Source organism: Xiphophorus couchianus, chromosome 10 (genome assembly GCF_001444195.1).
Source record: "Xiphophorus couchianus chromosome 10, X_couchianus-1.0, whole genome shotgun sequence".
NCBI lineage: Eukaryota > Metazoa > Chordata > Actinopteri > Cyprinodontiformes > Poeciliidae > Xiphophorus > Xiphophorus couchianus.
The window spans coordinates 10,511,707-10,537,762 of NC_040237.1; the positions used below are offsets into that span (position 1 = coordinate 10,511,707).

Consider the following 26,056-nt stretch of genomic DNA (forward strand, 5'->3'; position numbering starts at 1 on the left):
TCTTTTGAAAACAGTGTGTATTTACTTCCACTTCACATTAATGCACGACTTTGTACTTTCAGGTTTGAAGTTGTAATGTGGGAAAATGTAAGGAGGTTCAAGGAGATTGAAGACTTAATAAATACAGTGAAGTTTGGCTGAACTCACAGCTTCTGTAAACGTTCTCTGGTTGCGAATGCTTATTAAATGGTTATAAATGGGGTCTGGCTTGTAGCAATGAGAAATTCTTCTCTAAAGCATGTAACGCTGATAACAGCTTTACATGTCCTTACTCGCTCCCCGAAAGTCGTTGAAGACAGGTGGAAAGTGTAAGAGAGTGGCAGATGTGCTTAAATAAAAATATACCGTACATTTAGCTAAACCTGAACAGAGCACTGGAGGGTTTTAGCCAGAAGCATAACAAAGCCAGATGTTACTGCTTCTTTTGGTTTGAAAATAAATTATTTTCAATAAGTGGCGCTTTGTTCCAACAGCAGCCGCTTACGGACACATCATACATCATATTATTTTTCCAATTTCTCTCTTGCTTTTGACATAATCAACCTGTGTGCAGCGCGCACCACAAAATACCTGCGCTGTCTGTGTGAGCATGCACGGCTGCAGCTACATCAGAAGCGGGGCTTGTAGCACAAGGTGAGATTTATGAGGTGTTGCACAGGCTTGCTTTTAGCCCAGTGATGTGAGACTGATCCCACCTCCTCGCCTGACACCCCTCCTGACAGACACATAGGCACTTACAGACACACATTCGCACAGTCAAAAACTCAGCTGTACGATACGCACGCAGCACCCAACCGTTCGTATGCGCACATCGACCCCCAACACAAACGTGCAGACCACATGTAGGCAGCGTTCAAACTTCCTGGGGCGAAAACATGCCTTCTAAAATGTCCCGTTAACCTTGTTCCATCACAACAAGAACAATTTTCCTACTAAATCTCACCTCCCTCAGAGGGTTTCTGGCTAATGTGCGCAGAGATATTGTACAGAGGGGGCAGCTGTGATGGAAAGGACCCATATGAGGGTCCTTTAAAAGGTCACTGCTTCGATGACAGATGAGAAATCATTTTCAAGCTTTTACAAACATCAGTCTGAGCAAGATTTGTTTATTTTCTATCTGTCCTTCACTAAAGAAGATTATATTCATAAGAAATGTTAAGTTGGAATTTATCTTGCAGTTCATGGCTTATAAGGGTAAGAAAACGAACCGTCAGCCATGTTGTGAAAAAGTGTTTGCCTCCGTTTCAGATTTCATTTTCTCTCTTTTGCTCACACCTAAATGTTTTAATGGAACATAGATCATGTGAAGCTCAAGTTCTTCAGCTTTAGCTCAAATTAACAGCTAGCTTGGTTGAAACGTGAACAGAACCAGGTGTTCTGCCAGACATTGATCCAAAATACAATAGCTGACTGGTTTTGAACTTAGTAAAGCAGGCCTTTCAAAAAAAAAAAAACCTACCAATTTAAATCAACTACCAATTGTGCAAGACAAAGTAGTCAAATATACAGCCAGAGTTATGCCAGAAGCCAGCTAAGGGATATTTAATCACATGCAGGTAGGGAGCAATAATAGGTAGGGGGTGTATTTGAACTAGTGACTTTTTTTTTCCCCAGAAAATCTGACCTTTTTCAGAAGTTCTTGTTTTAATTATGGCTCTTGCATCCTTTTCTGGTAAATCAAACAGAAAACAGATCTTTAAAAAGTGATAGCTATACACCCACTTCCTTAGAGGTAACAGTATTCTTCTAATCAGAGCTAAAGCAAGAGTATACCGTCATATGAGTCTGCTTCCTATATAAGAAGATAACTGTCATTTAGAGTGATAATGAATAGCTATATGAACACCACGGCACCTTCCCGAGACTGCGCTGTGTGTGCATACATGATTAACATATGTTTATTTCTGAAAACACATCTGAAGACAGGAAGAACAGAACCTACCAATCATACTGTACGTGCGTGCGGTTAGTGATTCCCACGCCCCTCCGACGTGTCGTCCACCTCGTTTCTGTCCTGGAAGAGATAAAACAAGGACAATTTAGGATTGCGCAAAAGCTGAAACAGAGTAGAAAACAATACAAAGGCCAGTAATAGTACCCTGAAATCCCATGTGCTCTCATCCTTCAACAATTTTCTTTCTTTTATTTGTTTTTTTTTTTTTTTGCTTTCCTTCTTTTCTCTCCATATGCTCACCTGCTGCTGATCTGCTTCAAAAAGTTTCTCTCATCCATTGTTTTCAATCATTCTCTTTCTACCTTCCCTTCTCTTTCTACCCATCTTTTTCTTCTCTTTCTACTTTCTCATCTTGAAATCAGGAATCTCTGACTTTTGACACCGCAGATAGATTCATCTGAGGAAGTCACGTTTTTAGCCGACGGAGAAATATCTTCCTACGGCCAATGTAACTGGCTAAAAGTCAATCAAAGATAAAATAGTACTGTAGATTATCACAGTGTTCAGGTTGTTAGTGCTTACTTAGACCTTTTAAGTCCTTGCTAATCAATGCTGTGGGAAAAAGTTCAAATTCTATATTCTATCTTATCATTTCCTGTCAATGATGTGGAAATCTAACTTTCATTTGATATTTATATGGTTGTCCTAGACCAAATAATGGATACTTTAGCACTTCTTGCATGTATTCCAATGAGATACAACTTTGTATTTACGTCGCTTTGTGAGACATGTCATACGACTTGAAGCTTTCCAGCTGACCTGGTGAACCTGCAGTGAACTTTGCTTTTAAATGAGTGTTATTTAAGTGTGATGGATGGCACTTTTTTAGTTTCCAAAACATGACTATTACGTATTTCCAAACAGCTGAATTTGTCTTTTTTTTTAAAAACAAATATGGATTTTTTGAGCCTCAGAAAGATGACCACTTCATAGCAACAAGAAAGGACGTTTCAGCGCAGGTTTACTCCGGTATTTCTTTTAAAGCACCTTAAATGACGAAGCGAGGCAATTTTATTTGTACAGAACATTTTTAGCAGCAGGGTAACTTGAAGTGCTTTACATGATTAAAATAAAAATGAAACAACATCACAGTAAAGCAGTGTTTCCCAATCCTGTTCCTCAAGGTACATTGCCCTACATGTTTTAGATGTTTCCTTGCTTTAACACACCCAATTCAGATGACTGCAGTTCAGCAAAAGCCTGTAAATCAGCCATCAATTGAAATGACGTGCGCTGAGGGGAAACAGGGAAACAGGGAAATGCCTGAAATATTTGGGGCAGAGTGCCTGGAGGACCAGGACTGAAAAACACTGCAGTAAACAGAAGTTATGACAGGTTGAGAAACAGACCACAATTTATAATGTTCCAATTGTTATTAGTCCAGGGCAGCTCTAAGCAAATGGGGTTTAGCCTTGATATATAGGGACTGAGTGTTTCAGCATTTTTGCCGCTTCCTGGAAGTTTCTTCCAGATAAGACGAGCGTAAAATTTGGATGCTGCTTCTCCGTGTTTGGTTCCGATTCTGGGGATGAAAAGTAGACTTGATCTTCTAATTGACATTTTTATACAGCCATGTCAAGGGAATTTTTTAGTATTCATTAGACACGATAATTTTAGTACTTTCAATGCTGATTGAAGCTGATGGCAGCACCAGGTCAATCCACCCCTTCACCAATTCCTGCCCACGTATTGTAATTCTGACCCTTTCCACTTGACTTGACTTTTTCTGAACCTGAAACACTGCAGTTCATACCTGCACACTTAACAATTGTGTATTCATTTTCTCTCTCTCCCTATCCCTCTAGGTAACTAATACTGCACAAAAAAGATAACATCAGTCTTACATCAAGGGTTAAAAAAATATATATGCATATTTGGCAGAGGTAAAACCAGGCCAGTTGCACTGCTCTCAACAGGCTGAATTCCAAATGCTGTCCCTGTAGCACAGCATGTGTTTACTCTGAACCACAGGAAACATCAAGCAAAACTGTCAGAAACCGAGAGAAAGGAAGTCACTGTGCATCACTGTTAGCTGTGTGTTTAGGTTAAAAATGCTATTTAATAAAATGCAAAAAACAGCAGGATAGTATAAATACACAACAGGCCTCTAGTTGGAGCCATCAAGTAAAGCACAAATGCTTTAGATTCAACATCCTGTCAACCAAATCATCAGCACAGCTGATGTGTTTCGTCATGGGTTCAACAACAAGGTCATTTGTCACACAAAGCAGCTGTTTTGTATGCAATAGTGAAAAATGAGAACAAGAGTGAGAGGGGAAACATGAAAAATGAATCTTCGCAAAATATGGGACAGAACTGTGAGAGTGAGAAAGAGGAAGGAAAGCATAACGCCTGAATCTGAAAGTGCTTCACAAAGGTAGGAGGAAGAAGGAAGCTGTTCATGTCTTTATGGTCCACTCAGACAGGAAATGCTTGAAGGAAAGGATGGGTTTCTCCCTGTGTGTGTGTGTGGGGGGGGGGGGGGGGGGGGGAGGAGTTTGCGTGCATGTGGGGGTCTATATGTAGAACTGAGTGTGTATGCAGTTTTGTTCACATTTGCAGAAATTACATTACAAAACACACTATCTTTGATTATAGCTTAATCAAAGATAGTGGTTTGCATAGTATGGAACAAATATTGAACTTTTCCGCACTTTATAATGTTACAACCACATACTTGAGTGTATTTCATTCGGATTTTGAGTGATAGAGCAACACAAAGTAGAGGATAATTATGGATGCCTTTCTGTTTAGACTTTTTCATCTGACACCTCTAAATCCAGTCAGTCGCCTTCAGAAATTGCCTGGTTCATAATTCTACTAGTGTAGCATTTGGCCAAGAAGTTGCTGTTCTATGAAGGCCAAATGCATTTGATAGGGAACATTAGAAATCTAACAGTAATATGAAGGTTAAAGAACACTGCTGACAGGTCAGGAATGAAGTTGTGGAGAAGTTTAAAGCATGACCAGGAATCTAAACAGGACCATATGCTAAACGTGTAAAAAGTCAACTTCTTGGCCAACATGCAAAATATTAGGTGTGCAGGAAAACTAACATTGCATACAACCAAAACCAAACTATTTATACAGAATCATAACAAAAATATGCTTTTTTTGTTCAAATTCATCAAATGCAAAAAAAAGAATCGTTAGTGGCTTGTGTTTGTCTGGCCCCAATGGTTTTACCAGAGATTTTATTATCTGATTCACAGACCTCTGGAGAGGCAATACAGATTTATTCTCAAACAAACACCTATTACTATCAAATCTACCAGAAACTTTATCTTTTGGCCTGCATAGACTGCATATCAGTGGCATGATGGTGGCAGTTGCATGACAATGTATGACACCTTATTGAAATTTTCCTCTTTTTTCTTTTTAAAAATGTCTCCTTTTCCTTCCACTTCACAACTGGGCACTACTTTGTACGGGTGTGTCACAAAATCCCAATAAAATACACTGATATTTATGGTTGTAATGACATAAGAGGATAGGAGCCTTAGCAAAGGGTGATCAAACAGTGGGCCAAGGTTAGCAATAAACCATCGCTGTACAGTAATTCATAAAACAGAAGAAAAAAAAAATCCATAACCTCCCACACTAAATGCATTCTCGGAGATTTTTATTAGAAGAAAACAGCCAAGAGCTAAGGGCTAAAGAATTAATGTTTCTGAGGAAATGCCAGATGGGTAGATAATTCAATAGGTGGAAGTGTGAGAAAGAGCCAGAGCCACTAAACACGACTACAGTAATTTGTCTAATTGATCAGGTTGAGGGTCACTGGATCAGTTTGCTCAAAGGATTCCTGAGTCTGCAAGCGTAGTCGAAAGGTGGATGAACAGCCACACAGCGGACAGGGATTTCTACAAGCTCGGATGAGCCAGCAGCTAGACAAGACAAGTGCATTAAAGAATATGGGTCAGATGTGCCACAGAGGCAGCAGATCAACTCCATGAAATCAATAGGACAGGTCTGAACTATCACAGCCCTGTGCTGGAAGTGCGTGCCAGCAGTCAAATCCCACCTGTCTCCCCACAGTGTAAGGTGGCCAAAGATGATGGAGTGGAAAATACACACACAAAAAAAAATAGAAAAACGAGGACAGAGCTGCTCCTTTAAGTCAAGTGCTGGGATGTCTTCACAAGAGGGCGCGTTTCAAAGAGAAGCCTCTGCCAGTGCAGCCTTTCACCAGCATCATGACCTGAATGGCTTCTTTTGTCTTCTGGAATTCCACTGGCAAAGTCTCTAATTAGCCGGAGAGCTCTTCCCATGTGTGGGCACGGGAGAAGAAAGAGCAAAGAAAGGGTACAAGGAGGGAGGCGGCTTGGTGTGAAGTAAACTGTGCAAACAATAAAGAAGCTGTCAGTGTGATGCTCCCCTGCACAAGCTAAAGCTTATTATTTACTGATCTGAAAGGAGGAGAAGAGAAAAGACTGAGAGGGAGAATGAGGACTGAATCGTTGATTCCCTGAGCTGCAGTGGTGTAAATCTGACAGGTGGTTAACCAATGCTGCGTTGTCAAAAGCCCAATATGAATACCCAAGATGGTGTTCACTTTGACCCGACAGGGTGTGGCTAACCAACAAAGGGTTTCATATATCTTTGACTGTCAGCAGCTAAAGAATAAAATGATGTAACGGCATCCTGATCAAACTTGCTCTAACGGGCACTTTACTGATTTCCTCGCATAAAAGTGTCTCTAAGCTGCAGATGAAGATCATTGAGAAATGTTCTTCATTAGAAATATTTCACCTACCAAAAACTAACTTGGAGACTTGCGGCATACTGCATTTAGATGTTACGAAGTTAAAAACGGATACATTTCTGTGAATTGTGAATCGTGCAAGGTTTTGTCGCTCAAGTCATGAAAGACAAATTTAGTCCACCTTAGTTCCTTTTGTTCTTTAGAGGAAAACTTTAAGAATTAACATTAAATAATTAACATTAAAAGGGTAAAACTGGGACATAACGTATTAAAAGTCTGTTCTACAAAATGAAGTGACTGTCAGTTCATATCCTCATTTTGTAAACAAATTTCTAGATGTTTTTTTTTTTTTTAACATGCTAAGATCTTGTTATGGTTTTAATCCCAAAATAAAGCAGTTGGCTCTTATGTAATATAACCAAACTTAATCTCCATTTGATGCATAATCTTTATCAGACTCACAAGAGCATATTTACTAACAGAAAATAACAAGATGTAAAAACGTATTGAGAAAACAAAGTATATAGTCATATTATGAATGGTTTTGTACGGCAATAGACATACACACAATGTATGAAATCATTGACCAAACCTCAATGTTTGCAACATTGAAGTTGCAAAAAAGTGTGTGGATAAAAAAAAAAAATGGTAACCAATAATTTAGATTGCCGGCTGAATGGACTTTCACTTCCATTAATGCTGACTGGTGATAAAGAATAAAGAACTAACTGACTGAAATTCAAAACCATGTGGAAGGGGAAGCAAAAGCAGGCTTTGTACAACCAAGAATTGAAATATTGCCTGCAAAACTTTAAAATGCCTGCAGCAGAGGAAGACCAGTTACATCATAATGCCAAAAGTATCACCTGTCTGTTTTTATAGCATGAATGTGAGCAACATCCCATTCTTAATCCATAGCATTTAATAGGATGACTCAATCTTTACACCTCTGATAGCTTCATATATCCTGGGAAAGATTGTGGAGTGTGTTTTTGGGACTATTCTTCCTGAGGTGCATTTGTGAGATCAAACACTGATTCTGGATGAGATCCTCTCTATTCTAATTTATCCTACAGATGTTGGCTTGGATAAACTGAAAATGTAATTGTTGTTCTCACTATAAAATGTTTATGGTGAAATAAAACAATGATTCTCCAAAAACAGACCAAAATTACAGCCCCATCTCTCAGTACATCACTAAAAACCGACAAATAGAGGAGAGTTCTCCAGATTACAGGACAGAGGTAACAAGACAGATCACCAACTCCTGTTCTGCATACCTGAAAATGGTAAAGTGCACCATACCACTTTTTTTTTCTGTAAGACCATTGAGGAACAAATCAGTGACAGATTAATCATTTATTCCTACAATTTTACAACAAAATAACTGCAGATAAACAGGATTCAATATTGTTTCAAAACAAAAACAAAATAGGTATCAAGTGTGCATTTCAAACAGTCTTTCAATGCTTAAATTAGCAATGAGAAGGCCGGCATTATAAAAAAAAAGCAATTCACAAAATTAGTAAATAGTATGCATATTCCATAATTGATCAAACTTTAAATGGGAACAGAGTCACTTTTTGTAACGCATTTAGCTTCCTGTTGGCATCTTCTGACATTTAACTCTTTGTTGTGGCAACCTGAGTGAATATCGATATCAGTTCAAATTTTCATATTGGTGTTTCCCTGGTCATAAGCATACTTGGCTGACAATTTGAGCTCTCTCGGGAGGAACAACGTGTTGACAATTACATTTGTGAGGACAAACAGTCAAACTTCCTGTTAAAGCAACCACAAATACCGCAAGTAAATAATATGGAGATGAGAGGTTATGCACTCTTAGCACTATGCAGAATATGGGTTTCATGTTCTTTGCAGGGCTTTCATATGACTCAAACGCTTAATGCCAGAAAGTAGCTTCCTAACAAGGGTTTTTAATTATCCAATAGCTCTAAATTATCTATACCAGCCTGAAATCACAGCAGAAATTTGAGACTGAGGCGCTGCGATAAAAGACTGAGTCTTGTGCTCACCGTGACTGATTGTTTGATGTTAATCTCCCTACGCCTGCCCTCAGAGTCCCAACATCACCACATGCTTACACTTTCAAACTGAGCACCATAAAAGCTGCCCTGTAAGTACAGTTTATGGTGTTTTTTAAGGTCTGGCTGTAAGCTCTAATTTAGGGAAATTATGGGATGTTATTTCAGAGGCTTTTAAGCAACTTAAAGACTTTTTTCCTTCCCTTTTTCTATTTTTTCCCCCACTGAAAAACCTCCTTGATTTATAAAAATCTCATAGTGTAGCTGATTCACCAGAGAAAAACTTATAGAAGCTCAAATGTTCTGTACTCCTAGAGATGTGACTTTGATGCCAGTGAGTTGTTTTGAAGGCTTTGTGCTTCTTCCTCTTTCTCCAAGTGTCTGCAGAGAGGAAGAGTAAAAACACCGCTTGTGAGTGCTTAGGAAAGTCTAAAACAGAAGCAGAAAAGATTCCTGCCTCTTCACAGGACACTCAACTGAAAACATCTTGAGGGTAAATTCTGACAGTGGGCCCCAAGTTCACCACTACAGCCCGTCTCTAGTGGCAAATGCAAAGCTTTGAACTGCAGCCTGGGATGGCCGAGGGGAATTCGGCTGCCTGTCAGAGCTATGAATGATGGCGGATGGAAAATATCAGATGCTGCTTCGCTGTCCTGCCTTTGGTGGGGAGAAGAACCCCTCACATGGCAGACTGAGTCATGAAAAACTAATCACTGCAAGTAATAAAGAGCTCCAGCTCTAGCATTGCAAAGTGTTAACATAAAAACATTACATTACTCATACACGTCCTGCAGAAATACGGTGTAATTTTTAATAAAATTGGCAAACAGTGTAAGAAAAGCAGTCTTGCATAAATATTCCTCTGAGGAGAAAAGCAAGGATCATCAACACAAATAAAAACAAAAGAAGAACTTGGGCACAGACAATCATGGAAACTCTTGTGACTTTACACTTGTCCTATGGTCAGTGATACCCTCTGAATAGAGGGTAAACTACAAAAGGTTGTTGCTACATAAGTTGCAAAGTGGACTGAAAGGGAGAAGTGTGGAAAAATGTGCAAAAGCGCAGGATTGTTCGTGGAGGTGCAGGGAGGCAGACTCCAGCTGCAGTCAGAGCTTCCATAATCACAACACACAGACATGTACAGGACATGGTCTGTCTCTTTCCTAACGCCAAGTCATTTCTGAACCAGAAACCATGTCAGTTGCATCTTGGTCATGCCCTGACTAACCTCCTGTGTCCACAATGAGCAGCACATTCATTTCCCCACTTACTGTAAATATCTTATTTCATTTTGGCAGAAGACCTATTGTCAGCAACCAAACAGCACAGAGACAAAACAGCATCAAGCATGTACTCATTAAATATGAATATTTAATGTAATAACATTGATTCTCATAAAAGGTCCAGGAGTTGTTAATGTGATTGCCGTGTTTCTGCTAGCCTGGACAGAGAGTGCAGACAAGCAGATTCAAAATTGGGTTGGGAAAGGATGTTGAGGGAGACTATAAAGCAACAATTAACCATGAAGAATAAATAGTAAATTCCACGATTTTAACAAGCAAGTCTAATGAGAGCTCTTCAGTAAACCGTAAATGTTCACAGCTGAAAACAATCCCTGAATTAATTCCAGATTAGACGCATTTTATTCTCAAGCAATGGGATTATTGAAGAACAAAAAATATACATGTTTGATTCTGATACTGTGCAAAGATTTTTTTTAAACACAAACTGATCTTATAAAACGATTTTAAATATATGGATATAAAATGTGCTATCGCCTCAGTTAAAAAGCCATGTTTCATAAGTTAGTTCAAGATCAATCACTTTTTTTCAAAGTTTAAGTTCTGTTTGAAGGGGGATTTAGTCATTTTATCTTCCCATTTAACATCATTACAGCAAATGGTTTTAAATAAAGCTTGACTCACTCGAATCCTTTAACTAAAACCATTCTCTGTAGTGAGGTGACAAATGCTTAAAAGGTATCAGACAGAAGAAGTGTACCAAACAATGTACAGCATTTTTATACCACATGGTACAGAAAAGACAGTCAACAATAAAAGTGACTGGTCTGCATTACTGATAATAAATCAATTGAGCTGAATAGAGGGTAGACCCAGTGACTCATATGTCCTGATTGCCCCATTAGTGACCTCAATGACCCCATTAGTGTTTGTTCTGTGCCTGTTTTTTCCAACCATGTTCAAACTTAGGAAGCTTTTTAGAGGAGAGGTGAAACATCTTCAAGAAACAAGAGAAGAGGTCCAGCTGCCTGACTGTCATTTCCTGAATGATTGAGAGTCTGCACCAGTGTACAAGATAGAAAACGGTTAGGGAGGCAGCCAGGAGCCTGGGAGGAACGCTAAAGGAGCTGCAGGTTGTATTCTGAGGAGTAGAGAGGTAAAATAGAAGCGGATTCTTTTAAAGATCCCACTCAGGCCTGGCTAAAATTCCTTCAAACCTTGTGGGAAGCATGTGTTGCGGTTAGAGCTGGCCATTATATCAAATCATAATCATCTTTACAATGCTAGAGTGTGCACCAAAGGGGTGCTTGGAAGCAAAATCTGATAGGAGATATTTTAACTGTTAGTTACTCCTGCTCTGCACATCAATAATGTATCTAGCCATTTGGATGGAGTCCCACTTCCCTTAATGATGTATGTTTTAACGGCTCAGATGTTAAAACTCATCTAGAATTGGAGGACACTGAGTAAAGAAGAAAAAGCGTGATGAAATTTCAGTTAAAAATAATCAAACCTATAATTACAGCTTCCGTCAATAATATTATAGTTAAATACATTCCTTCATGTTTGGATGAAACAAAAATGAAACATTTGGCAACAACTCCACAAAGTTAGTCTGGCACAAAAACACCACACCACATCACCAGAAGATGTGCTGGGCAAAAAGTGATGAACAGCTGCAAATACCAGACAGTGTTGTAGACCCAGATCCTCACAGTGTCTGCTAGAAAACTGAACATGAAGAACACCAAGATGAAGAGACCTTCAGAATCAGAGAGGTTTGGAAAGGTAATAGCACAAATATTGACCAGTAAAGGATGTTGGATGCAGACGGACTCCTAAGAAAAAGTTGCTGCGTTAATGGTGAAACAGGTTTTGACTTTATTAATCATGGTCACAAAAAAACAGAATTTTTTATCTGGAGAGTGAACATCTTTGGCTCCTGCACTCTGACCCTCAAAGACAGACGCTACAGCAAGAGTCCTTCAGGCTTGCAGTGTGTCAGTATTTTCAGGTTGTGGATGGGGTTGTATGGGGATGTCAGTGCATTCACAGTATCAATTCAAGGTCGGTCGTTTGGTCTCCCTTATGGGGCTGGGTTCACCACATGAGCAGTCATAAAACTCATAGTGCTCCGTAGGAAAGGGCTGATGAGAGACGAGGGGGACGACAGGATGGAGAGATAGGCTGGGAGAAACGGCAAAGAGCGGAGGACACAAGGCCTTGTTGACGGGAGCCCACACTATGCACGGTTCAAGGAGACAGGAGGAGGGGGCGGATAATCCTTAGGTCACGACACACAAGGAGAAGACAATGATACGAGGCTTGTCAGAAGGAAAATTTACTGTTGGCACAGAGGCTGCAAATAGTGGAGCCTCTGTGCCCACCATACTGTATTTGCATAGAGGATGGGTTGGATAAAAAGAAAGCAACAAGGGAGGCAAAAAAAAAAAAAAAGAGCCAGAAAATTCAAACTGTAGAAGTCCTCAAAAAAATATATGGCTCTGATGAATCTGTAAATGCATAGTTAATATCTCCTACAACTATTCATGCTCTTACCAAAGCAAAAGAAGCACATAAAAAACTAATGTGATGTCACGAATGAGAATAAAATGTTTCTTAATGTAAAGTGAGATGTGACTGAGCTTAATAATCAGAGGAAGAACATGTGTATGTATTTATACCGCACCATTCATTCAAATACAGCCTGAAGTGATTTGCATTCAAATCACAAACAATAAATGATTGAGACTGAGAAAAACACACTGATTCATCATCATCAGTGCAAGACTCATCAAAATTTCATGTTTGTCATGAACCCAAAGACTGATTCATATTTTGAACACATGAGAAGAGCTGTGCTACGAATGGTTAGATATAGATAGTCAAACTGTTTTTTTTTGTTGTTGTCTTTTAAAGAGCATCAAAAATTGTTGGGTTCTGTGTTGTTTATTATTGCCTTTCTTACATGTCAAGTAAATTTTAGTAAAACACATTGGACCCCGATGCATTTGTGGGTGTTTGAGACCACAGTGATCTGCAAATAGCTAAAATTAGCAAATACTTCGGAGCCCCGTCTAAAAAACCCTCTTGACTGCTTATTTTAATGGTTAAAACACCAAGCATTCCTTAATACATATTAATGTGCAGCTTCTGTAGCACTACCACAGCAGCTGGCAACCATGGGCTTTCTTACAACTGCTCTTGGGGGAACAGTCAATCAAGGAAAATAAATAAAAATACCACTCCTAGATTGACTGCTTTGCAAATGTCGGCCAATAGCGTTTTAAGTATGACTGTGCTGAGGAATTTCAGGTTCTCAAGCTCCATTTTCTTTAGAATTTTTCAAATGTAAATAAATAAATAAATAAATAAAAATGAATAGGCAGTTTTGCTGGAAATAATTTTGAGTCTCCTTCCACAGAAAAATCTGTGATTACTGAAAAGACAGTCTTCCCTTGTAATCTATTTATTTTTGTTCCTTAAAGATATTTAGAACTATTTTGCCCTTACCCTATTTCACTTCAAAATAGGGGCCAAAGAAATAAAGATTTTTGCGCAGGGGTAACTTTTGGAAGTATGATCACCGTCTGTGTCTTGTATTTCACAGAATCTTGTAAGAAATACTGATGAGGAAGCAGAACAGTTGCCTGACAACAGCTGGGTAAAAATCAGGGCCCAAATCAAACAGGAACAATCATCCCAGAGACTAAATGCGATTAGTGTCCACTGGTAATCTAGGACCTATTCATTGCTACCTCGGGTAGGTGACATATGTGATTCAGCGGATTAGTCCGCCCCTTCTCACTAAGGAGAGGAGGGGAAATCAAAAACCTCACATTAGGGAAGTAGTGAAAGAAATCTGAGGTAGAAGATGAAGGAATATCAAAGAAACAGAAAGGGGAGCAGGAGCAAGGAGCCTAACACTCTTCCATAATTAAAGCAGGCCGTGCCTTTGTACAGCCATATCATTAACATAACCCAGAATGCTGCAGGAGCCAGCAAGCTCTTTACTTAGTGTCTTTGGAGAAGATACATGATGAGTGGGTGGGAGGTATGACTAGTCAGATGCAGCAAGATTTCACTACAGCATGGTCATAAGATCCTTTAATGTATACGACCACACAAACACCACTGATGGGGGAAGAAAGAACAGGCTACACTTGGATTTAAGGACGGGGAAGTTAACTGCTTTCTCTGGTAGTGTATAATTGATACATGGCTTTGAAGGACACAGATTTGACATTACTTTTTTAATCCCAGCTCTGCACTCATTGTTTTAGACACCCCATTGATCAGTTCTGTATTTCACTTTTTTCTATTGTGTTGAAACAGCAGACAGAAGCAAAAGAGCCTGGTTCACTTGTAAAATACAGTAAGATTAAAGCCAGAAAAAAGTGGAAGTTGGCTCCACTTTTGATTAAACGAGACGATCCATCTTGTCTAGTCAATGCAGTATCAATAGGAGAATAAGTACAATCTTAAAAAAATAGTTTTCTCAATAACTTTTACCAACATACCAACCAGAATAGCTCAAGATGTCCACATCCTCTGTGTTAAAGAAAAAGCATATCCAACAACAGCTCCTTATCAACCTTGGAAAGCTGAGGGAAAATCTAGTGCCCATGCAAATACACTCAAAAACCCAATTTTATGGATCTTTGTTTCCTCCTAATTTTTTCTACTGTCCTTTTGTACATTTTGAATCCTAACCACATAAACAAGTGCAGTTTAGAGAGAAAATGCTCTTCAAATGCTACTCTCTTTCACGTTTCCTCACGCCATCGTGGCCTCTGCAAATACAATTACACTCGACAAACAGGAATGAGGAACGAAGCTAAACATGTTGTTGAACTCAATGAACGAGCGAACAAAATGTACTGAAGGATTACAAAAGGAAACATCTCTGAGTTAAAGTGAAATAAAAAACATAAAAAATATAAAATGAATTGGACCCGCTGTGGGTCAAAGCCAAGATAGCACATCCTTGCTAGTTCTATTAGTGTTTCCTTAAGCTTTCTATTACCAGGCGGTGTTTTTGAGAATGGTGTGTCAGACATAACACTCTGCGTGGGCGTGCGCGCGTGTGTGTGTGTGGATGGATGTTTCTTCTGACTGGAAATATTATTCAACTGATGTTCACCAACACTCTTCATCCAATCAGACATAAACCTTTTTTTCCCAAAGGAGAATGGGCAAGAATATCCGTTTGTGCAAAGCTGGCAGAGAGATTCTTCACAGCTAAGTATTTCTTTGCATAGACCTGTTACATAAAATCCTAAGAAAATAATTGCTGGGTATTACATTACACTCATTTCCCAAACTGTTTTGATTTGTTGAAAACAGTGAGAGCTCCTGTTAAGTCTCGTACCCTTTACGTGACCCAGCCAGCTTTAATATCTAATAGAGATTCAGTTTGGCTCAGGTGTACATGACCCTGATTAGTCCTACCTTTGGAATGTTGCACAGGTGTACAGGACTTGCCCCAGTCGACATCTTACTCAGCAGACCGTTCCCATACCTTAAAGAATTTCTTCTACATCTTGAACACATTGAAGTTATGTGAAGCAATCCACAGTGCAGACACACCCTCGCCCTCTGCTTGACTTTAGATTTTGGTTTTACCCTAAAGCATAAGCAATGTATTGAACATTATGTTCCAACTCATGACACTGCATGTGCAGCAGCCTAGGGATCATTAATCCTCCCTTCTGTCTTTGTCAGACTCAGATCAGAGTTGAGCAGGAAGTTCGTCTGTAATGAGCCTGTTTGTTCTCGCTGTTCAGGCAAATCCTGCTTGAATTGCCTCTACATAGTGAAGAAGTCACAAGGCAGAGTTGCCTGCAGATCAGATAGGGTTTCAATCCACATATTCTTTATGTTTACACTGGATTTCTTTTATTTATTTTTTTTTGCTTCTGAAATGGACTGTGAGACAATCTAAAGAGAGATCAAAGAATTCCTTGAGCTCACATAAAGTTAGGATTTTGGCAGTACAGTCGATGCATTACTGTCCCCCAGAGTTTACGATGTTGAAGCTGCACCACATAAAGAGCAAGAAAAAACACAGCAGTTTGGTGGGGGGAGTTATCGAATTCAACTTAAATTAGGCTGCATCAATTCTAGCCAGTCCTACTTACTTAATTTATGTCTTGGAAAACAAACAGTCCTGTGGTTCTTTGAAAACAACAATCTAAAGCATGTATGACCCTATGTGTTCACAATAAACTGTCAGGGTACATAATTTACATATTTCTTAGTCCACCTTCTACATCCCTCAAAATTTTATCCAGGATTTCAGTGTATTATTAGCCTGGCGGGTCACAGACTTTACTGGTGCCCCCACCAGGCTAAGTATTGCTTATTTAAGTTTTTTTTTTATGTTTGCAATTTTTAAGTCTTTATAGTTTGTTCAGATATTAATCTTTCAAGAACACATAACTATCAAGTGATATTTTCAAATTTCCTGTCAATTTTAAACATTTTTTAACTCAAAAACACAATGGGCCACTGGATGAATGACTGCCTTAGCGCCTAACCACCGGACTTAGCGAGTTTTCTGGGGGAAACCTTGTCATCATAAGGTTAAGATAATTGAAATATATTTGTTAGAATCTTCCAGGTCTGCTTTCTAAGGATGAAAAAATAGGCTTTGTTCCCCAACCTAACCTAAGACATCTGAGTTTCAAGCTGATCAGTTAAATAAAATCAAAGTATTTAACACTAATTAACACCACAGATTTTTTAAATTAAAAAATGTTAAATTAAGGCCATAAAGGGGATGTGGAAATGACAGCTTGAAAGATGTCCCACAGACAGTCATTGAGATCCTTCACCTGGCATGTCATAAAAGGTAGTTGCAACATAAACTAGTTATTCGGACTGTATCCAAGTTGCTATTGAAAAGTTTGGTGGAAGATAAATATTTTGAAAGTAAAAGCAGCGTAACCAACAAGTACGGCTGCAACTTTGAAAAGTTTGTTAAGCAAAGTCCAAAGTTTGAAAGATATTAACAAGACGTGGGTTTGAAGTTTGAGTCAGTCTATCAAGAGACTTCACACAGAAACATCTAGGACATGGGCTACAACTGTCATATTTATTTTGTGAAGCCACTAGAAACAATGTTGGAAGACTCTTACTGGGCCACTGAGAAAAGGGAAGTAGACTGTACTGCAGAACTAGGACATATTTTGTTATGAATACATTTCTATGGTCAAAATAATTTTTTTAAATCTAATTTTCTTTAAAAGTAAATTGAATTGCCTGTATACCATAATCATCTAAATTTACAAAAGCATTTTAAGTTACCAATATAATAAAATAATTTTAATATCTAAACTGAATTGCTGAAATAACTTCTCAGTTATGTTGTCATTTATTTAAAGTGTTTCTGCATTTATTCTCAGTTTTTCTATCTAGGCATTTTTCTTACATCCGAATAATAAAGTTAAAATAAATGTAAAGGTTCCTCTGTTTCGTGACTGAAAACAGAGATTCCTGGTGAAATATTAATTTTGAAGAGTAGAAATTACAATAAGGCAACACAGATTATAAACAGAGCTAAATCAGAGAAGAGCGATAAATATACATCTGTTTATGTCCAATAAATGTACCCTCTCTTTCTGTTCTCACAGCTGCCGGAAACTCCGTTACACAATAGCAGAGGGACAAAGGCTCAGCAGCTAAACGATCACAGCTGACCTGGACTATCTTTGAAATGGACACCAGTTCAAGCCAATTCAACCCAAACCCAAACAGCCCCTCACCCCTCTTAGTCCTCCCAGCTACCCAATCAGCTCACCAAATAAGCTCAATAACAGCTGAGTAGACTCTGGCCTGGGTACAGATGGGTCTCTGAGAGGCAGCAGGAGGACTGGCAGTACTGGCAGTCTCGTCGTCAGACTCGTCGCTCAGAAAGATACTCCAACTGTGTACATGCGCTGCTGTTGCTTTTTAAAAACCGGATCAACAACAAAGCCGGCTGCCACGGAATGTCAATGTTGTATGTACAATGTGACTGCAGCGACCAGCAAACCACATCCTGCACAGACATGTAGCCACTACTGTATATCAAGGTTTTTATTTATTTTTTCTTTCCTCAGGGATTTATGCAACACCTGCAAGAGTCACATCACGGGAAAAACTATTTTTCAACTGTTTAAAGAAATATATGATATTTCTTGGCAAATATATGATTCGCTGAAGCTTTAAGTTATGGGAAACAACCATAACATATGGATGAAGGATCCTCTCCGATTTGATTTAAATGCTAACTGACTCAGTTCTCTGCTGTAGGTCTCAGTAGTGTCTCTAGATTACATGGCCAATAGAGTTTGACCTTTGCTGTGGGCAAAAAACAAAGTGCTATCAGAGTCACAGGGTGACTAGAATGACCAGAAAAAAAAGGCATAAAAGCTCCCCTTTTACAGAAAACCTGACGCCACGGAGGTCATGCATAATTGATGGCTCAACATATGAGCTCCCATGTTTTGGTTGGGTCAGGTGTCTCCAACAGAGAGCCAATCCGTGCACAGTATCTGTACTCGGGTGTTTTGCATTCAGAAAAACTGGAGCCATGACAGCTATATAATCTGTGATCAAACCTACGATAAGCAGGAAACCCATTTTGTTATCTGCCAATATTTCCACATAAGATGCCTTATAGAGTGATGGAATCCAGCGTTTTCTGAAAAGATAGAGATCACAACAAAAAAAAAATTATAGAGTCATGACAGACAGTGATGCATTCTAAGCATTTACTTCCATTTTAATGATTATGTCTTAGACCCTTTTAAAAACAATAAATGAAAGTTTCTAAAAGTCTTATGTCACAAATATAATTTTGATTTAAATAACTTCCTCTATCATCAATTTGCTGAAGCCATATAGCAGCGGTCAAGAACCTTTGCATTTTGGTCCTCGGCTCAACTGAAAGACTTGTTTAAACCCATAAAAGCAACATGTCTTTTCAAAACAAGATTATATAGATTTCTGATAAAAACATCAACAACAGGACACAACTGTGAGCTTTTTATATATATTTAATTTACAGAGACACAATTTGTTCTTAGGTATTAAAATGAAGAGCATAAACGTTTACCAAAAGATCAACTGATCTTTTTTTAAATCCAAGTGATCCATATTTGTTAAAGTCAACATTAAAGAGTTGCATTTGCAAACTATTAGAATGTGTTTTGAAATCTTAACAAAAATGTAGAAATTCTACACAAATATTGCATTAAAATGTTATATTAAAAACCATCCCTTGGTATTTTATGCCTTTGGGCAAATGCTCGAGCTTCTGAGGAACATCTAATGAGCCACTTGTGGCTTCACAGCTGTAGGCTGTAGACTGCTGGACTTTACAATCAAAGGGAAAACTGCTGACCAAACAGTTCATCAGCAGTCAGTCAATGACACTCTTGAGAAGGAAGGTAAAACACAAAAAGCCATTACTCAAAAAGCTGGAGCCCATTGGGTATATTTTTCAGTGATACTCTAACTTGCTGAGATGCACCTTGAAACGCTCAACAAAAGACGGAATCTGAAGGAAGAAGGAATGGATTCAGATGAGGAACGTCAACGTGACTCAGGCCTGTAGCGACTCCCGGAGAAAAAGGAGATATTTAAAATACAGGCTGCTGTTCAAACACAAATGTCTAAAACAACAATAGCCCTGGAGGACATTCTGTGGTTGCTGGCACTGAGATGTATTTAAAACACAGGGTGTCAGAAGACTGCCTGATGCAACCACTCCCAGCGCGCCGGAACAGGCCTTTGTGCCGCATGTCCCGCTGAATTCTCATTTTGTTTATGTTACGTTAAGCCTTTGTGAAAGACACTACATTTGTTCAAGCTGCAAAATGTTTTGAACCACAGTCGTCATGGCAATATCGATGCGAGCAATAAATAAAGGGCTGCTGGAAAGCAATATACTGTAGGTATTATATTTTAAATGTCATGTGCTCACATCAATCACATGTTTTTGCAACACATGTATGCATGTAAGTAGAATTTATAGACCAAGAAACAAAAACTCACAGAAAAAGTTAAGCTAAACAATAATGTTGTAACTGCATGCTTTGGCACAGAAGATGAGCGAACAGACATCATAAAATCAAGGAAACAATCCAGAAAGGTTAAGGATAGTGCTGTGGAAAGGTTTGACACAGGGTTTTGTTGAAGAAAACCCGATGAGGGCCCTAAACATGCAGCCAGAGTTTTAGTGGAATGGCTTGGATTAAAGCATTTTCGTTTTACAATGCTTCTGCCCAAAATTCAACTGGCTTTCACATATGCTCTCCAATAACAGTAGAAAGAGCGTGTGCTGTCTCTGCAAAGTAGAATAAGCAAAATATTCAGACTCTCTTTTCCAAACTGGATTAAATGATTAGCAGGTCTTGTTTTGTAAAACCATTTATCATTTTCATTTCACTTTGTAATACTTGGCATGGTTGACAATCACATAAAATCGCAATAAAATGCATTGAAGTTTGTGGTTTCTCGGCTGGAAAGCAACCCTAAGAAATGTGCAATCCTTAACAAATGAAGAGTACATTCCAGAATCAAAAAGAAGCAAAAACAATCCCTACACGACACTGTGTGTTAAAATAGTAAGGCTTTAACGAGTTAAAAAATAAAATAAAATCTCTGTTGGCCGTGATTGGCCTTCCCGAAAGACCACAACAAACTGAGCGTGTAGTTCACACTCACTGTACACTGATGGGTAACAGAAGGGGGTTGATGAATGAGTCAGGACAGTTTTACCAATCGAGAACAAAGACTGGCATCGCTTCAATGGTACAAAGGACGTGTCTTGACAGAAAAGTTGATGTCCAAACCTCTTTAAGCCACACACGATCGACCTAAACACTGTTCAGTCCCCTCTGAGCGTAGATGTGTTTGATGCCTTTGTGTAAAACTTAATGAAAGCTCGGCTGGGACACACTCCCCTTTTGTAAAGATGATAATCAGAAACTCTGTGGTCTTTGTCTTCACGTTGACTGCACCATCTCACGTCTTTGAATACTGATGAGTACAGTGTGCATTTACAAGTTCGCAGGTACAACAAGGCGATCTGGAAAAAGACAGTTTCAGCCTTTATCATGACACAAGCAGCTGTTGAAAGGTTCCAACACATTTCTCATATTCATTGTTTTGATCTGTTTTCGTACTGCGCAGAACTTTGCTTTGAAATGTGCTTTATAAATAAAATTTATTTGGCTTTTTGTGTAAAAATTCCAGATTTTAAAGAATGACAGATGGAAATCATACAACGTTTGGACAGCGAGAGTGAGACTAAAGTTCAGATAACACTAGTAGTGGCTACTTTTCCAAACTGTGTAGGAACCCTGGAAGGATGTTTGTGATCATCAGCTACACACATGTTCTATTGCAAAGCAGCCATCGAGGCTGGAAATCTAAGCCAGACCAGATACAATGGACGACCAAAGACGGATGAGCCAGTGAGACATCTTGGGGAGGACATGCCAACCAAACTCAGTAAATCACAGGACTAATGTGTAGCAGAGCTCGTCAGAATAACATCACACACATGTGGGTGAAAAAAACAGATTCACTGCTTTGCTGAGGATCTCGGTACATGTGAAATCCGAAGAACACAAACCCACATGAAAGCTCAGAGGAGGAACCCCTGTGCTGACAAGAGCTTAGCTTCACACCCCAGTAAAGTGATCAAAAGGGCCAGCTGTTGGTCTGTGTGTACAAAACAGACCAACATGTTGCATACAAGAGGATAACAGACAAACCAGACAAGTAAATGAGACAGGAGGGTCATTCAAAGGTAAAGGAACACCAATAGGACTCGGGTGAAAAGAGGACATAAGCCTTGGGCTCCTGGAAATACATCTGCAAAAGAGTTTGATTTTGCACAAATGACACAAACTACAAAAGCAGAAGGGGAGATTTTTGATTTAAAATACTGATTTTTTTTCAGCCGTTCCTGCCTTTAGTACATCCATAAACAGAGGGCACACTGTGTTTTATAATAGCATTTTATAGTATTACAAATCCAAGTGGATATATTTAGCAGCCTTTTTGCAGTAAAGGAGAAGCTTCCAAGGGCAGTATTATGTATTTTCCAGGAACATAGCACCCTTTTATAGCACAACCAAGTAACTGTGTTACCTTCAGTTGTTATGAAATGTTGTATGTGTAAATCATGACTAAAGAAATTTGACGTTGCAATTTAACACCTTGAAATTGGGCCTCTGTCTCTTTAAGAAGCTCCTGCTCTTTCAGACACTCCGTCTTCAGGAAGTCATCACAATGTTTCTCCATTAAGCCTTTAACAACGTTTTAACCGGCTTCAGTTTTACATAATCTGTCAGTTTAATTTTTTTTAAATTACTTTTTTACATTTTGAGTCTTTACTCATAATTTAATTATATTTGACTGTTCAAATAAGGCTTAGTTATAGCCTCAAAAGATTCACTGTAGATGTTTTCATTTTTTTCTTTTTTGAACTTTAGAAGCACGACTGAAAAATAAAGCAAGAATAGAGATAAAATATATTTGAGGAATAAAGAACATATGCTAGTTTTTGAGAAATGGGGTGGTGAGTTGGGGAAGACCAGCAAGATATAAAATAGGTTTTGGGGCAACTTTACGCATTCACTGCAGGTAAAGGACAGCTACAGACATATCAGAATATTGTCTTTAAAACAGCATGCTTTATGCAGGCATTTGTCAGTGTAAAAAAATATACATATTTTGATGAAGTATGAGATCTTAACGCTGTGCCTTCCTATTAGCAAAGCAAATACTGATTAAAAGCTGTCAGCTGCTTTATCAGGAAGTGCAACAAAATAAATTATTCTAAAATTTTACTAATTTACTTAGAGGGAGGCAATAAAAAAAATAACTGAAGAAACTAAAGTTCAAAACCTTCAAAGGGTAACCAGTCAGTCTCAAACTTTTTTTTTTTCCTGCACACAAATGCTCCCTGAGGTCAAAATGTGGGGTGATGGAGCAAAGGGGGCCCAGGCTGCTGCTGTGGCAGCCTGCAGTTGATTTAGGATTTTTGAAAGGAGGCCAAAATTCCAGAAGGGATACTGTAACCGAGGGGGCAGGCCATAAAAACTGCCAAGAACAGAGCTATTAAAAAAAGGAGGAGGAGAAGACAGGGATGTGGTGAATATTAAATATCTGTATGAGTGCTTGAGTGCAGACGATCGAGAGCTACAGAGCTAAAAGTCTGAGAATGAGGCAATGGGTGAATCTCAAATGGGAACATTGGGCGAGCAGTGCATGTAGGGAGCCACACAGCAGTTATAAAGCTGCATGTAAGTTATATGAAAGAATTTTTTAAATTTTATTTATGAAAGCAAGGAGTGAAAGCACAGGAGACAGCCAAAGAAGTTTGATTTTTAATATGTACTTTAGACTGAGTAGGCAGCCAAATTTCTTTCTTTAAACAGATTTCAGAAAGGCACAAGAAAAATCCTGGTTATTTTTTATATAACACAATCAATTCATTTTAATTTAATTATATAGAACATAGTGGAATAAAAAAAAACTAAATAAAAATAAGTTTCAATTCAGCCACACCTGAGGGCGACTATGGCTCTGTGGGTAGAATAGTTGTCTTGTGATCAAAAGGATGTACAGTAGTTTAGATTTCAAATTCCACATGTCCATGTGCCCCTGGGCAAGGCACTTAGCCTCAAGTTGCCTACCGATCTGTGTATTGGTGTATAAATGTGTGGGAGAATGAGACTCTAGTGTAAAGTGCTTTGAGTGGTCAAAATGATACAATTTCAGTCTATTTACCATGTACATACATTCCAGTGAATTAAGATCAGTTTATTATTCAGATTAGCTTAAAAAGTTTTTTATCCAAGGAAACCCAGAAGATTGCATCATCTCACCAACTCGCAGCATTCACTCCTCCTGGACGAGAACACAGCAACAGCAGACAATCACTTGACATTACAGGAGTCCTTCATACTGAGCATGCACGTAGCGATAGTGGGGAGGAAAAACTCCCCTTTAACAGGAAGAAACCTCCAGCAGAAGCCGACTCAATACGAGCGGCCATCTGCCACGTCCAACTGAGGTTTTGAGAAGACAGAACAGATTTACACAAAAGAAACAGAAGAGCTGATGTAGGAGTATTCATTATATTACTGAAAAGCAAAAAGTTAATAGGAGGGCATGGACAAAGTTTGGTATTATATCAGCAGACGCCCTCCTCCAAGAAAGTACTACAGCCGAACAGAACACCAGACCAGGCATAGATTCAGAAAGCTGAAGCTATGACTTCTGCTTTCTGAAGCTCGTTTTTAATATGTGCTTTAGACTGAGTAGGCAATGACAAAGCCACATTTCTTTCTTTAAACACATTTCTGAAAGGGACAAGACAAATGTCCCAGCTATGTCCCAGGCATAGCTTCAGAAAGCTGAAGCCTTGCCTCTGACGTGGGCTCATTTTAAAATCTATATTTGTAAAGGGGAAGAGTTCTGACAGAGGAAGTACTTGTGGTTTTGAACTTAAACACGTTACGAATGTGACTGCAGCTTAATTGTCCAATAAAAAACATAAATCCATCAAGTCCTAAAAAGTAAAACGAAAAAAAAAAACCTTACACAGAGGCTCATAAATTTCAAAAAAATTTATGAAATTCGTTAGACATCTATGCAATGTTCACCAGGATTCCTCTTGAACTAAACTCGTCTGAGCTTCCAGCTATTCCGCTCAGGCTTCCAGCTCCCAAAGCCTGAGCGTTCAAAGATGAACCAGCTTTGTGAGTCTGTTTTACATTCACCTCCGCATTGTTTTTCTTTTACGTACTCTTTATCAGCGCCATCTATTTTTAGCAGGTTTACAGGAACACCACAGCTTAGTACAGTATGTTCCATAAAATACCAGCCTCTCATGACTACATCCCCAGACATGCCTCTGCACCCATCTCCTGCTGCTGTATGTCTGAGTGCAACAAGAGCTGGAATCCTTCTAGACTGTGAAGAGTCACAGAGAGGTTCAGGCGCAAACACTCAACGCAAAGAGACATGGACAGAAGAAAGAGTTAGCATTAGCATTTCAAATTTAGTCTTTAATATTATCTCAGTTTGTCTTGATCACAAGGACTGACATATTCCTAATGTAGAAATGCCATCAACAATGACGTGATGGGTAGAGGAGGATATATGGAGTTAGAATTTTATTGCAATATTTTTTGGTACTATTGTGATAACAATACAAATTATGATTAAAAACCTATTTATTGTTTCTTTTTTTTAGATAATTGTATGGCTATGGCAGCATGATATTGTCAAACACAATTACTTTTCTTAGAAAAACCTTCCCAATTGAAATTGTTTTCTTCAGAACGCCACTTACTTAAATGTGATTTTTTTTGCTGAACGGCACACAGGAACTGCATTTAGTCATGTTTTCAATATTTATTGATATTTTCTGATGCTTTAGTGGATAAAATAGTAAAAATACCATTCAGATGATTAAGGCGTTTTATATTTAACAACATTAATTGAAAGTCATCGAGGCAACGATAAATTCTCATGATTGGTAGTTTTTCATGAATGATAAACGATGGAATGAATGTGCACTCCTTATAATCAATCTGAGAAGGGTTCTAAAGGCTAAATACTACCTTCTGATAGCCCAAAATGTAGTCCAACAAATTACCTTTCAGAAGATATATGATTAGTAATTAGAGTCCATATGTGTGTAGTTCAATCTCAGTACAGACACAGCCTTTCAGACAAGGAGTCAGAGAACATTAGTGGACAAACAGCACCATGAAGACCAAGGAACACACAACGAGAAGTTAAGGATCTCACTCATTGCTCAATCCTAGAATGGAAAGATCATGGTGATATTGCAAAAACATGGATGCTGAACTAAACTGACAGAAGAGTACGAGGCAGCCAAGAGGTCCGTGGAGATTATTATAACTGCAAAGGTCAACCGCTTAGGTGGGAGAGAACTATAAGACGATTGCATTAGTAACAGCAACTGCACTGTAACAACTTTTATTTCAAGGTGTTTTTTGTGTCTTATTTAAGCACCCTTGTATCCAGCGGTGCCCCATTGTGAATAGGCTTTTCACTGCTAAACTGAGAGAAA

The 26,056-nt window shown here is 38.7% G+C and overlaps 1 protein-coding gene and 1 long non-coding RNA gene across 2 annotated transcripts in view; one reads left to right on the top strand and one right to left on the bottom strand.

Annotated features, from left to right (window-relative positions):
* thrab (thyroid hormone receptor alpha b) overlaps positions 1-26,056 on the bottom strand; it is a 113,079-nt gene that overhangs the window by 61,203 nt on the left and 25,820 nt on the right. Inside the window, exon 3 of the mRNA XM_028029424.1 lies at positions 1,943-2,014. The gene's annotated coding sequence lies outside the window, so the exon portion shown is untranslated. The remainder of the gene's footprint in view (positions 1-1,942; positions 2,015-26,056) is intronic.
* Positions 13,047-23,989, top strand: LOC114151905 (uncharacterized). The gene is made up of 3 exons (XR_003597041.1): positions 13,047-13,057; positions 20,474-20,477; positions 23,908-23,989. It is a non-coding gene; the product is annotated as an uncharacterized LOC114151905 (long non-coding RNA).